At 38.5% G+C, this 13519-nt stretch overlaps 1 long non-coding RNA gene across 1 annotated transcript in view; it reads left to right on the top strand.

The window, feature by feature from the left end:
- Window positions 1-13404, top strand: part of LOC109914031 — a 25021-nt gene extending 11617 nt beyond the window's left edge. The window contains exons 3-4 of the long non-coding RNA XR_007266126.1: window positions 7024-7101; window positions 13120-13404. This is a non-coding gene — a long non-coding RNA (uncharacterized LOC109914031). The remainder of the gene's footprint in view (window positions 1-7023; window positions 7102-13119) is intronic.
- Window positions 13405-13519: the final 115 nt, after the last annotated feature.

The raw sequence follows: 13519 nt of genomic DNA, 5'->3' as shown, positions 1-13519 counted from the left end.
TGTTGTGTGTTCACAAACATCCTCTACCCCCCCCCCCCCCCCCCCCCCCCCCAACAAAATCTGCTTATTAAGTCCCAAAGTATCTTGCCAAGTAGTTGCAATTCTAAGCCATGGTTTCTGTCCTCTTTCTTAATCTGTAACTCCTTCAAAACAGCTGTTAGTACCCTGGTCCTTAAAAATGGTATATTGTGCCTCCTGTTATTACAGTTAAATATTGCTTTTGTCTCAAGACCTGTAGATCAATCTGCCCTACCACTCTGTCACTTAATCGTCTGATGTCTGTTCTGCCAAAACACAGACGTTGCTTCTTTTAGACTAATGTTATGCTAATGTTTTCTGTACCTTCTTGTCTATTTTTGATTCTATTCATTCAAAAACCCCACATTCCCAGCCCTTGTTATTATCTCCTCTGATTTTAGTTATAAACTGTCAGTGGCAGCAGTACATATCCCATCAATGATCTATTTCCTATCCTTTTCCTAGTTTGGTACAGCTTGATGTCAAGAATAGTAGCATCAAATTCCATCTTATGTTAATAATATTTTCTTCTTTTGTCTTAATTTCATGACCATGATTTGACTTTAAATTGCTTATTGGGCATTAGTAGTGGGTGAATCAAAAAAGGAGCCTAGTTAAATTTAAGTAAAATTAGGAGAAACCATTTTGTTTCTCTTTGGTCAGTGCCTTTAACTTAGTTAACCTCCTGCATGCCTCCTTGGGATCATAGGCCTCTGCTTCACCATAAACTGAGTTGCTGTCCTCCATATTTATTCCTTCAAGCTTGCTAGCATTGTATGCCTCTACAACACTTTTTACCACTACAGCCAAGGCTTTAACCAGTGCCATTGTTACTCAATGCTTTATACTACTACTTTGCTATGCTAGCTGGCCGCCTTGCTTCCACTCTCCACAAACTGCAATTAACATGGAATGCTGTTATCCTTATCTTCACCTGCTCAAAGACTTGCAGTTCGATGACTCAGATCCTCACCAGCTTTCACGAGTTCCCTGTTGCCAAAAAATGAATTTCAAGATCCTTATCCTAATGTGCCTATATTGTCTAATCTGAATCCTGTGCTATGATTTCCTTGGACCCCACATACACTTTTGATTAACTGATTAGCAATGTTGCACTGTTTACATTTAAAATCACTTTAGGTCACTTTACTATAGCAGTTTCTTCCAACAGAACAATTCAGGGAAAATGCAGACACTATCAGGTTCATGCTCCCCACTGGACTATCAAAATGATGCTTATCAAAATCACAAATGGGATTCTATGTGACCTTGTAAAATGTAAATCAAGTCCTTTTTAAACTATTCATAGCCTTGAATACAGTTGACACTCTTTAAAATTTATGTATCTGACCAAGCTTTAGATCATCCGAGCTTATCAGTGTCAAATTCTGATTAATAATGTTCCTGTAAAGTTCATTGGGACTTTGACTTTTTAATATGTTAAAGGCATTATATAAATGCAGCTGTCAGTGAGATGTTGAGCTTTAGAGCTTTATATGACTTTCCACCTTCATGCTTCCTTTTTCTATACTTAGGCAGATCTTTCTGGCTATTTTGTCTTTATGCCATTTTGGGAGCCTGGCGATCATCTTTGTAATGCATCTGAAGTTTTTTCTCTTTACTCATTTCCTGTTAATTGTACCTTCATTTCTGTAATGCTTTTAATTGCCTTAATAGTCTTTTCAGTTAGTGATGATCCTAAAAAGGATGATGTAAATCACCTGTTAAAAATGTGAAGAGTGGACTTCGATTCTGGTTTAAGGTTTCAGTGACTACCATTGAGCCTTTGTTTCTGATGCTTTCACAGTCTTTTTCAGTAGAATTATGAAGGGTGTGACCAGCTTGTGCCTAAAAGGCCGTTTCAATTTCCAGAAAGTCCAGATAATTTCTTTCAGGTTTAGAAAAGCTGGAGGATCTATCTATCACTGAAATTTTAATCACAGAATCATAGAAGCCCTACAGTGCGGAAGGAGGCCACTGTCTGAAGAGCATCCCACCCAGACCCAGACCCAGCCCTCTACTGTATCCTGTAACCCCATGGCTAATCCGCCTAGCCCACACATTCCTGAATACTGCAGACAACTTCAGTATGGCCAGTCCACCTAACATGCACTTCTTTGGGCTGTGGGAGGAAACCCACACAGACACAGCGAGAACATGCAAACTCCACACAGACAATCGCCCAAGGCTGGAATTGAACCTGCCGCAGCACTAATCCCTGCGCTACCATGCTGCCCATATGGAGTTGAGGGAAAAAAAGGAAGGAAAAAAATCTACTAGCAGAGATTCATGCATGGACAAAAGCAATAATCAAAGCCGTATTCTCTACAGGCTACTGCAACATTAGTTCACTGCCTGTGGAATCTGTCAACAGTTTTCCTCAGTGGTGGGCAGCAGTCAGGTCTGATGTGAAGTAGGGGAACATAGAACTCGAGTAGGCCATTCAGCCCTTGAGCCTGTTCTACCATTCAGTAAGATCAGGGCTGATCTGTGGCCAAACTCCATATACCTGCCTCTGGCCCATATCCCTTAATACTTAATAAAAATTTATCTATCCCAGATTTAAAATTTAAAAACTGACTCAGCACCCATTGCCATTTGTGGAAGAGAGTTCCAAGCATCTACCATCCTTTGTAGAAGAGCTTCCTGGCATCTCTCCTGAATGGTTTGGCCTGAATTCTCAGACTGTTCTGGTAAAAATAGCTTATCTTTGTCTACCCTGTTCTTTTTCCTATTAATATCTTGAAGTCTTTAATCAGATCACCCCCTTAAACTTCTAAGTTCTAGAGAAAATGGGCCTACTTTGTATAACCTCTGCTGAAATTTAACTTCTGATGTCCAGGTATCATTCTTGTAACCTACATTGTACTCCCTCCAAGGCCAATATATTTTTCCTAAGGCATGGTGTGCAGACCTGCTGTCAGTACTGCCATGTGGGGTCGAACTAGCATTTTGTATAACTAGCATAACCTTTGCTCTAGTTCTCTAGATATGAAGGTCAGCGTTCCATTAGCTTTCTTGATTGGGTACTGTTCATTAGTCACCTACTGAACTGATGATGATTTTCAGCCTAATTGTTCAGGTTAAATCTCAACTTCTTCAACAGTGCAGTGAAATGGCTGAATGCAAGCAATTGAAACATTCATTTGCAGAGGATGCTGAAGATATATATGATGTAATAGAGACATACAGTATGGGAACAGACCTTTTAGTCCAACTAGTCCGTGCTGACCATCTTCAAGGGAATTGTACTTAGTACTTTCAAAAGCATGGGAAGTTCTTAAGTTTATCATGACTGCAGAACTCTTTGTGAAGGAGAAATGGAAGATAGTCCAGTATTATGGCCAGGCGGCTAGTAAGCTGCAGTGGATCTGAGAGATGCGCATTTCAATATTGGAATCTGGAATAATTTGGTTTCAAAAATGGGGATGGAGGTTACTTGGAATTAACTAGTTCTACGAGTTTTGAAATGTTTCCGTAGCAATCAGAAAGTCTGTTACTGCACTAGTTAGTGGAAAAGACTTCTTCATATTTTTTCCATGGTTTCTGCTCGTAAAATGGATCTTGAGATGGCACCAGCAAGAAAATTATACTTATCCCTATTTTCACTTGTGGTTCTTTTGCATCAGTAGTTTAGATTCTTGTTAAAGGAACTTTAGGAGTCCACCTTCATCACTAGCCTGAGAAAATAGATATTCCAGGTGACGAATGCCTATTGAGATAGCCTGCTTAGAAGGAATATTGTAATAATTGGCATCTTCAAAATCTGTGTTCATGATCTAAAAATGTGATCTTTCATTCCTTTTGATTACTTCAAAATCTCTAAGTGGATCTCGAGAGTATTTACCACCGCATTTAGAGTAAGAATCTTTTAAATCTTTGGGTTCCTGTTATGTTTCTTTTAAAAGGTTTCTTAATTGCACCTGTGGTAATGGATCATTTCTACCTTATTTGATTTGTTTTTATCCAAGACTGAATTATGCTTATGTCAAAGTCACATTGATAATTTTCTTGTTATTTGCCACTTTGTATTTTTTCAACTGAAAAGGTATAAATTTTTAATGCAGATAAAACAGCAGATTATCTAGATAGCCAATGATCTATGTTGGGTGCAAGGTTTTAAGCAATTTCTCATTAATGAAGCTTCGTTCATTGAGTAACAACCTATTTCCTCATGCTAGTTTCCAACAGTAACTATGAGGAAAGTTGGAGATCATTTGTACTTGTATTGTCTGGCAGAGAAAATGTATGAAAGATTCCTTTCAAAGCCATCTGCAAAGATTTACATTCTTGTGTTTAAAGTATGCAATGATTAGCACTTAAGCACTGCTTGTTCAACTCGATTTGAAGTTGTCAAGTTTTCAACTAAATCATCACCATCACTGCTACTTAGGTTTACTTCAAGACAAACAAATGAAGATTGATTAGATGGTTCCTCATTTGTTCAATTCTTATGTGCATTTAAGATATGGAACTAAATACTGTGTCCTAAATGGCAAAAATGTGAAAGGAATACAGGAACAGAGATCCAGCAGTACAGGAAAGCTATTTCCCAAATGTGGGATCACTGTGATCTCTCTCTCTGACCTTTTGTAGTCCTTAATATGAGATTGATCTCTAGTGTCTTCTGCTTCTGTTGTCATATTTCCTACAAAAACATTAATTTTGTTTGGTTACTAATTTTCTAAAGATTTATTGATTTAGTTTTGACCAACGTTAACATTGAAGAAATATTTGAGTGTAACACCAAATGAATGAGGTCTTGCTTTCAGGAGTAGTTATTCAGCTGACTCCTTGGCTTACTTAGGATTCCTCCCAAACAATTATTTTGTTTTTCCCTCTCCCACTTTTGCTCTAGAGCAACATCGAAAGTTGCCTATATTCCAAAATTAGGGGAAAGAAGAAAGCAAAAGGACAATGGAATGACAGGATATGTGGCAAATTTAGCTTAGTATAGATTTATATTAATTAGGTCATTTTTGGGAGAAATAACGCAGAATATGTCCTAAATAGTGTGTTCCTCAATGGAGTAAAGGAATAGAATGGCTTAGAGGTAGGTTTTCAAACATTTTATTGCAGGTAGAAAAGCCTCAAAAAAAAAAAAACAGGGTTTTGAGTCATATGCACCTTTTTGATTGCATAATAGGGCTCCTAGCCATTTTGTATTGTTGGGAAGGTTCCTCAAGGTATGCGTTGAGGGAGTGTGTGAGATATAAATTTTATAACCTTAAAAATAAGAAGGAAAGGAAATTAACTTCAGGCTACATTTATTCTGAAACTTTATATTTGGCTTTCTGTTGTGTGACTGGTTATTTTAATCAATGGAATAGGTGTTGCCCTATTATTTGATGCCTTCAGGTTTTAGTTAAATATAAAAATGTAGTGCTGTCTCTTCCTTTTCAATATTTGGGATTGTTTCAGATCTTCTACAAATATATTTTATTTTGCACTCCTTTCTGTAATGTTTGTCTTAAAATTTATTTTATTTTGTTTAAATGTGCAGCAGGGTAGTTTTTTGGTCGAGGGCTGTAGGTTTTTTAAACATTCAATGTTGCTATTCTGTGCAGTCCAATTTTAAATGTATTGCATCGGATGACTGTATAATAGATCAGTCATACCAGATTCTTTTTGTAATCTGTTCTTTATGCATCATCACAACACATCCATGTGCCTTAATGTTAAGTTTCAGGTATTCACCAGTCTTATTGAGCAGGGAAATGTGGGTTGGAAGGCTGAGGGTTTTCCTTTTTGCTACACATTCACATCGTGATTACTGTTGCACGAAAATAATTAAACTTGGAGTTATAGAGATATACAGCAAGGCAACAGACCCTTTGATCCAACTCGTCCATGCTGACCAGATATCCTAAATAAATGTAGTACCATTTGCCAGCATTTTAGCCCATATCCCTCAAGCGTTTCCTATTCATGAACCCATCCAGATGCCTTTTTAAACGTTGTAATTGTACCAACCTTCACCACTTCCTCTGGCATCTTGCTCCATACACGCACCACCTTCTGTGTGAAAAAGTTGCCCCTCGGGTCCCTTTTGAATCTTTCCCCTCTCACCTTCAACCTATGCCTTCCAGTTTTGGACTCCCACCCTGGGGAAAAGACCTTGTCTAATTACCCTATCCATGCCCCTCAAGATTTTATAAACCTCTATAAGGTCACCCCTCAGCTTCCACCACTCCAAGGAAAACAGCCCCAGTCTATTCACCCTCTCCCTATAGCTCAAACCCTCCAAACATGGCAACATCTTCGTAAATCTTTTCTGAGCCCTTTCAAGTTTCACAACATCCTTCCTATAGCAGGGAGACCAGACTTGAGGCAGTATTCCAATAGTGGTCTAACCAATGTCCTGTTCAGCCACAACATGACCTCCCAACTCCTATAGTCAATACACTGACCAATTAAGGCAAGGATATCAAGCGCTGCCTTCATTATCCTATCTACCTGTGACTCCACTTTCAAAAACGATGAACCTGCACTGCAAGGTCTCCTTGTTCAGCAACATTCCCCCAAACCTTACCATTAAGTGTATATGGCCTGTCCTGATTTCCTTACCAAAATGCAGCATCTCTCATTTATCTAAATTTAAACTCCATCTGCCACTCCTTGGCCCATCTGATCAAGATCCTATTGTAGTCTGAGGTAACCTCCTTCGCTGTCCACCAGACCTCCAATTTAGGTGTCATCTGCAGACTTGCTAACCATACCTCTTATCTGCTCTTCATTGTGAGAGTTCTGCCGGGCTTCAATCTGAAAACTAAAGTAGGGCCATGTGCTAGAAAATATATTGCATCATACAGGTTTTTGCCAATGGGAGTCACGCTGAAGATTGTTTTGACTTTTTTTAAATTCAAATTGTTCTCATTTACAGTGCATTTAGGCTCAATTTAAATTAACTGAAGAGTTCTCTGTTTAGATGTTTCTAAACCATATGTGCTGAGTGTTTTACAACATTTTCTGTTCATTAACTATTTCTGGCTTCTTGTTTTACAGAGTAATGTGTCCTGTTCCCTTCCAGTATTATAGCTTGTGAAGTATGCAGATTATCACTAGCAATTGTTTGTTGGAAAGGTAAGTATTGTGCCACATCCCAACCTGTGGCTAACTCAAAGACAGTCTCTTGGGACATCTGCTGCTCAGTGTGATGAATGTGTGGGTTCTGGGTACGTCATTTATGAATGCAGTGAGCCCCTTATTTCAATGATAATATTATGAACAGTTGCTTAATGGAAGCTAGGCCCTTGAAACTTCTGGATAAGAGAGAACTGTAGTTTTGTTTTAATGGGATCTTTTCATTAGCTCCAAGGGAGTTGGGAACGCTATATTCCTAATGACATTCTGTTGACTTCTTTTGGTTATTGGCAGAAAAAATCTCAACTGGGTTGACATCCCAAAACTGCCTATGCAGTGAATGGAGACTCAAAATTCTGAGCTGTATGTTAAATAAAAATGATCAGCCCCTTATGACCTGCTACTTTCTTAGTTGATTTCACAGTGAGCTGTTTAAAAGAATTGCTGGACACAAAAATAGGTGCAGGGCCAGGTAGTGTTGAAGAAGCAGGAGGCTGCAGAAGACTTGGATAGGCTAGGACAGTGGGCAAGGAAGTCGCAGATGGAATACAATGTAGGAAAGCATGAGGTTATGCTATGAAGAATAGAGGCATAGACTGAGATTTCCAAAGCCTATCCCAGTTTAGAAAACAAAGCACAAAGAGACTTGAGAGTCCTAGTTCAGGATTCTCAAGGTTTACATGCAGGTTCACTTAGCAGTTGGGAAGGAAAATGAGGCGTTAGCGTTCATTTCAAGAGGGCTGGAATACGAGAGCAGAGGTGTACTGCTGAGACTGTATAAGGCTCTGGTCAGACTGTATTTGGAATATTGTGAGCAGGTTTGGGCCTTGTATCTAAGGAAGGATGTATTGGCCCTGGTGGGGGTCCAGAGGAGGTTTATGAGAATGATCCTGGGGATGAAGGGCTTGTCAATATGAGGTGTTGAGGACTCTACTTGGAGTTTAGAAGGATGAGGGGGACCCTGATTGAAACTTACATAATGTTGAGGCGCCTGGGTAGAGTGGGCATGGAGATGTTGCCTCCTCCAGTACGAGAGACTAGGACCCAAGGGCACAGCCTTGGAGTGAAGGGGCTACTGTTTAGAACGGAGATGAGCAGGAATTTCTTCAGCCAGAGGGTGGTGAATCCGTGTAACACATTGCTGCAGAGGGCTGTGGAGGCCAAGATATTGAATGACTTTTAGACACAGATGTTCTTGATTGCTAAAGGGTTCAAGGGTTACAGGAGAAGGCAGAATGGGGTTGATAAACATATCAGCAATGATCAAATGGCAGAGCAGACACGATGGGCCATATGGCCTAATTCTGCACCTGTATCTTTTGGCTTTATGATGTGATTTATTTTCCTATTCCTTCAAAGATAAAACACCTTACCTTTGGAGAAGGAAGGGGAAAAAAATTATGGTTAGATACAATGTGAAGTATGTGTCTTTTGGTCAGCTCACCTTTTGGCTCTGTAACCGGTGTTACGATTGTTAATATTTATTCATTGAGTGCTCAAATTTCTCTTTAAAGAAAATTATGCCACAATATTTCACCTTTTTAAACAAAAAATAAATTTTATTATACATAAAGGGAAATTAAACAAACAAGCAGCACTACCTTAATACTATGGCCATATGGACTAAAACAAAGTTCTACTTTTTCCACCATGAGTTCCCTTGTACAAGAATCTTGAGTGTTCGTTGCTTCTTTAGGGATCAACCTACAAGGTTAGCTGCAGCCCTCTGGATTTATTTTTAATTTGCCTAAGTATTCCAACTGTTCTCAGTTATGAAATTTCATAGGAATTCTTTCATTAGCTTTTAGGTAAGTGATCCTCCAGTTTTCTTGAAAGACTTGATGACTGTGGACTCTAGTTCCAGAGTCTGGTGAAGAATAGGCTTCAAAGCCCCATTACTTAATGACTTAGACATCAGGAACTTCCTGTATGTTCCTCAGCTTCTGCATAGCTGCTGATCCCAGAGCTGAATCTCAGCTCTTTGCAGATACTATCTCTCTGCCTTTTTTCCAAATTGATTGACCAAGCTGACTGGTTCCGACCAAACTGGCTTCTGCTGCAAGGCGCTGTAAAAACCGTTGTGATTTCTTCCTCTAGTTTCAAAGTAGTCAATTTTCCAGTGTTCTCTCTCCTATGAATTCCAGACTGAACTTGAGCCTCACTCATTCTGCTCAGTAAATGATAAAGTTAGTATTTTCTTTGCTCAAAATGCAGACTTGATCAAGATTATTTCCTTGGGCTCTCCCAAATCTGAACAGCACTCTACTCCAAAACTGCAACTGCCTCTAATTTCTAACTGAACTATTTGCTTTTGTCAGCAACCCTACACAAACAAAATAACCCCACTTTGGAAAAAAAACTCCATGTCTGAGGTATTCTTTTGGATTTTGTCAAATACAAAATGTAAACAATTTACCTTCAGTGCTACTGTTAGATTCTTCGACCCATACGAATAACTAATATTGCCGATGGCATTTAATGACTCTTTCTTTAAATTTCTTGGTTCCATAAAGGAACTCCCATGTTTACAAAGTCCTTGCATATGTAAACTACATATTTCAAAATCTTTCATTGAAGGAAGGGCAGACCTTGGGTGAACCCCTCTTCCTCCTCTCTCTCCCTCCCCACCCCCCCCCACCCCCCTCCCAAATTGTTTATGGCTTTCAAGTTGTTAATCTGACCCTGAAGAGAAATATAACTTGCCTTTTGATTGTAATTGACTCCAAGTTTGTTTGAGTTGCAGTTGTTTTTCCCAGTTTCTGAACCAGTTACCCCAATTCTTTAGTTTAAAACTGTATTTTACTATATAACTTAGTTTTAAGAATTAGACTATGAATCAGACTTTTGCAACATGGTATATAGAATGAAAAGGTTTTGTGGCAAAGACTGGTTGGTTCTACAGGGAGACACCAAATAATTGTGTATGATGCCTTATCTGTTGCTAAATTTTATTTTCACTATTTGTTTCAGAGTGATCTGCTTAAGGAAATTGCTGGATTCTCTCAATCTCCGCATACCCTTCATCCCAAAATACCTGTATTCACCACAGCAGCACACCATGGTTTGCATGTACTGAATATCCAAATCATTGTGTGCTGTTATGGAGAGTTCAGGGAAGTCTGGGTAACAGTGGGACAAAAGGGCTGTCTTCAGTATTTTGGGGGTTTGTATGGAATTGAAGAAGTTTTATAAATGGCTCTTGCCCCCCTAAATAACCACTAGCCTGAGTAAATGCCTCCAGGAATTTAGACAGGTTTTACCAAAGTTGATTCTGGCTGTACCATGCTGTCTGGCAATCGCCCAGTTTGTGATTAGATGTACCGTCATTTGTCTTTAGGTCCCTTTCTCTCTGCGTCTGTTGTTTCATCACTGTTGTATGAACTATATTAGGTATTGGACTATTGATCCAGAGGCAAACACCTGGAGAATTTAAATTCAGTTAATTAAATATAATTATCTGAACTAAAATGAAACTAATCTTGGTGACCATGTAACTACCCAGTTTCAATAATGTTCTTTTTGAAGGTAATCTGCCATTCTTATCTGGTCTGGCCTGCATGTAACTCCAGAGCAATGACAGTGACTTTTAACTGAAATGGCCTAGCAAACCACTCAATTGTATTTTTAAAAAAAAAAGTTGATAAGAGCATTTAGGATTGGGTGATAAATAATGGCCTTGGATCCTGTGAGCGAATAAAAAGTACAATTAGTGACTCCGCTGACCTTCCTATTATTTTTCTTTGGTTATAAACCTGCAACCTCCAGGGCTTTAATTGTTCCGACATAAGAATTATTGGACCAGTTTTTAGTTTTAATTTCTTTCTTGGGAATCTCCTAAATGTGGACTACCATTTCCTGCATCATACAATTGATAAACTTTCAAATCCTATATATATGTAATGCTTAAGGTTTAGTGTTTCTTCTTTTTAGTTCTATGTGGCCATGCGAGTGACAGTACCTTGATCCTGCTTGTGAATTTTGTGGCACTTTTTCAGAATTGTGAGATCTCTAAAATTTAGCAAAAATTTTGTTTTTTAAATCAATATTATATCTCTTTAAAAGCCTGCATCAAGTTGTATGAATTGTTTCCATAAACACAATACTCTTTACAGAAGCAGACTATCTATTGTGAAGGTGTATCCCAAATTTTATTGCTAGCACCCAAATATTAATTGCTTCAGAAGGCAGGTGCTGCTCATTCCCCCCTCTTCCATATGAAAATAAAAATTATTTCTATTTCACACTTATGGATATATTTCAACTTCTTTGTAGCAGAACAAAAATACTACAGATTTGATGGTGTAAACAATCAGTGTCTTGAGAAGCACAATGAATGTGTTTATTTGCATAGAATTCAGTTACTATTTCATTTGCATCGATAAGAACACAAAATATCTAAATTTTGATAGGAGTAATAATTAACATTGCAAATCTATTAGTAATCAGTGCAGATAGACACTTAAATAGTCACTGATAGTAAGTATCCTGCATCCCACTAAGGAAAGCACATGTGCAACAATGCACTTCAGGATGAAGATTTTTCTCCACTCTTAAGATCACAAGAAATAAGAACAGCAGTCGGCTGTTTGGCCCTTCGAACCTGCTCTGCCATTCAACAGGATCATGGGTGATCCAACAATCCTCGTGTCCACTTTCCTGCCTTTTTCATGGAAGCCTTGATTTCCCCTGTTGATCAGGAATCTGTGTATCTCAGCCTTTAAATATACACAAGCACTACCCTCACCCCCACCCTGTTTTCCATGGCGAGGAGTTACAAGACTCAACACTCTAAAGATTTGTCTTCATCTCAGTCTTATATTGAATATTTTTCTTTATGGGATGTGGGCTTCACTGCCTGATTGCCCATAAAAGATGAAAACTTGGTTGGCATAGACGAGTTGGACTAAAGGGTTGGTTTTCATGCTGCATGACTGACTCTAGTTAGTTTGCTATCCTGAAGATTACCTCTACCTCTAACTCACCAACACTCATGGCCCTTAAGCGCCTTCATACAATAGCCTTTGTTGTGGCACCTTATCAAAGACCTTTTGCAATTGCAAATGTACTACATGTATTGAATCTCCCATATCCTCCCTGCTTAAACCCTATGCAGCTACACGGCACGTGCTATTTGCAGTGGTGTGCGTATATTAATATAAAGAACTCTACTTGTTTTAGTTACACTGCATTAAACTTACAAGCTTGTCCCAAAGTCGTACTTGTATCCAGATAGTGCACAAATATGCATTAGTAGCAGGCCTTTCCCTGTGTCTGGAACTGTTCGTTTGAATTTGCATCATTTATGCAGTTTTTTTTGCTAGTCGTTTTATCTTGATGCTGTAGAACTTTAGTATTGTAAACCTGGTTTGAAATGTTTCTTTGGACGAAGTGCTAAAATACACAGTGCAAGGTTCACCAGGGGCTGAAGGAAAAAATAGGAAACAAAGATACACAAAGCTTGAATCCTAACACGGCTGCACTAAATAAAAGACCAATTTCACGGGATATTGAGAAAGGCTATTGTATATTAAAATGTGTATTGGAAGACTCTTGAATTAAAGCATATAGCCAAATTGTATGGCAATTTTCACTGTCATTTTTGCTGCTGGCTTAACCATCAGTGGGTTTGGGTTTAAGACGATAATTATATAATCTTTTATTCATAAGATCCAAGTGAAAACCTATTGTTTGTGTAATCATCACTAAATGTCTTTTGATCCTTGAACTGATCACTGATTTATTGTGTATCCATCCATGACTGAGTACTGCAGATTGAAGCTAGTTCTGATCTTTCTGAAACAATTGCTTTAAATTAATGTTGAATATTCTGGACTGAATCACCTCTCTCCTCCAACTGCAACCCAGTAAATTCTAATGAAACCACTTAAGCAAAAATTGAGAAGTGAGGAATAAATCAATAATAAGTTTTTACTAATAACTCAGTTTGACGTTTTGTTTAACATTACCTCCGTTACGTTACAACTAATCCTACATCTTTAAAACATGTAATTTATGCAGTTAATTCCCTGGATGGAGGGATTCCGAGAACCAGGGTGCTGGAACAAGGGAATCATGGAGCATTCTGTCGACTCTACTTTAGCAGCACATAAATATTGGCAGGTTCCAATACTGTTTTGCCAATATTGCGTGTGCTGCTCCAATATGGCTCGACGCTTGCAGCAAATTGCAGGAGCACATGGTAACTTTGAAGACCCTGTTGTGTAAGAATCATTGTCCTGGTTTGTTTGCACCATGTTGAATTCCAAATGTGAAAAAAATAAAAGCAAAAGAACTCCATTAGCACTTCTGACTTTGTTTACTGTTCTTTTGAATTCTCAGTGCACTGAATTTTGCAATCTAAGTTTAAAATCTGAAATGAATTTTGATTTTATCTTTAGGGACAGTGCTTCCCAAACTC

The sequence above is a fragment of the Rhincodon typus genome, chromosome 45 (genome assembly GCF_021869965.1).
Source record: "Rhincodon typus isolate 14 chromosome 45, sRhiTyp1.1, whole genome shotgun sequence".
Classification (NCBI taxonomy): Eukaryota; Metazoa; Chordata; class Chondrichthyes; order Orectolobiformes; family Rhincodontidae; genus Rhincodon; species Rhincodon typus.
This window is presented reverse-complemented; position numbering and strand designations above follow the sequence as displayed.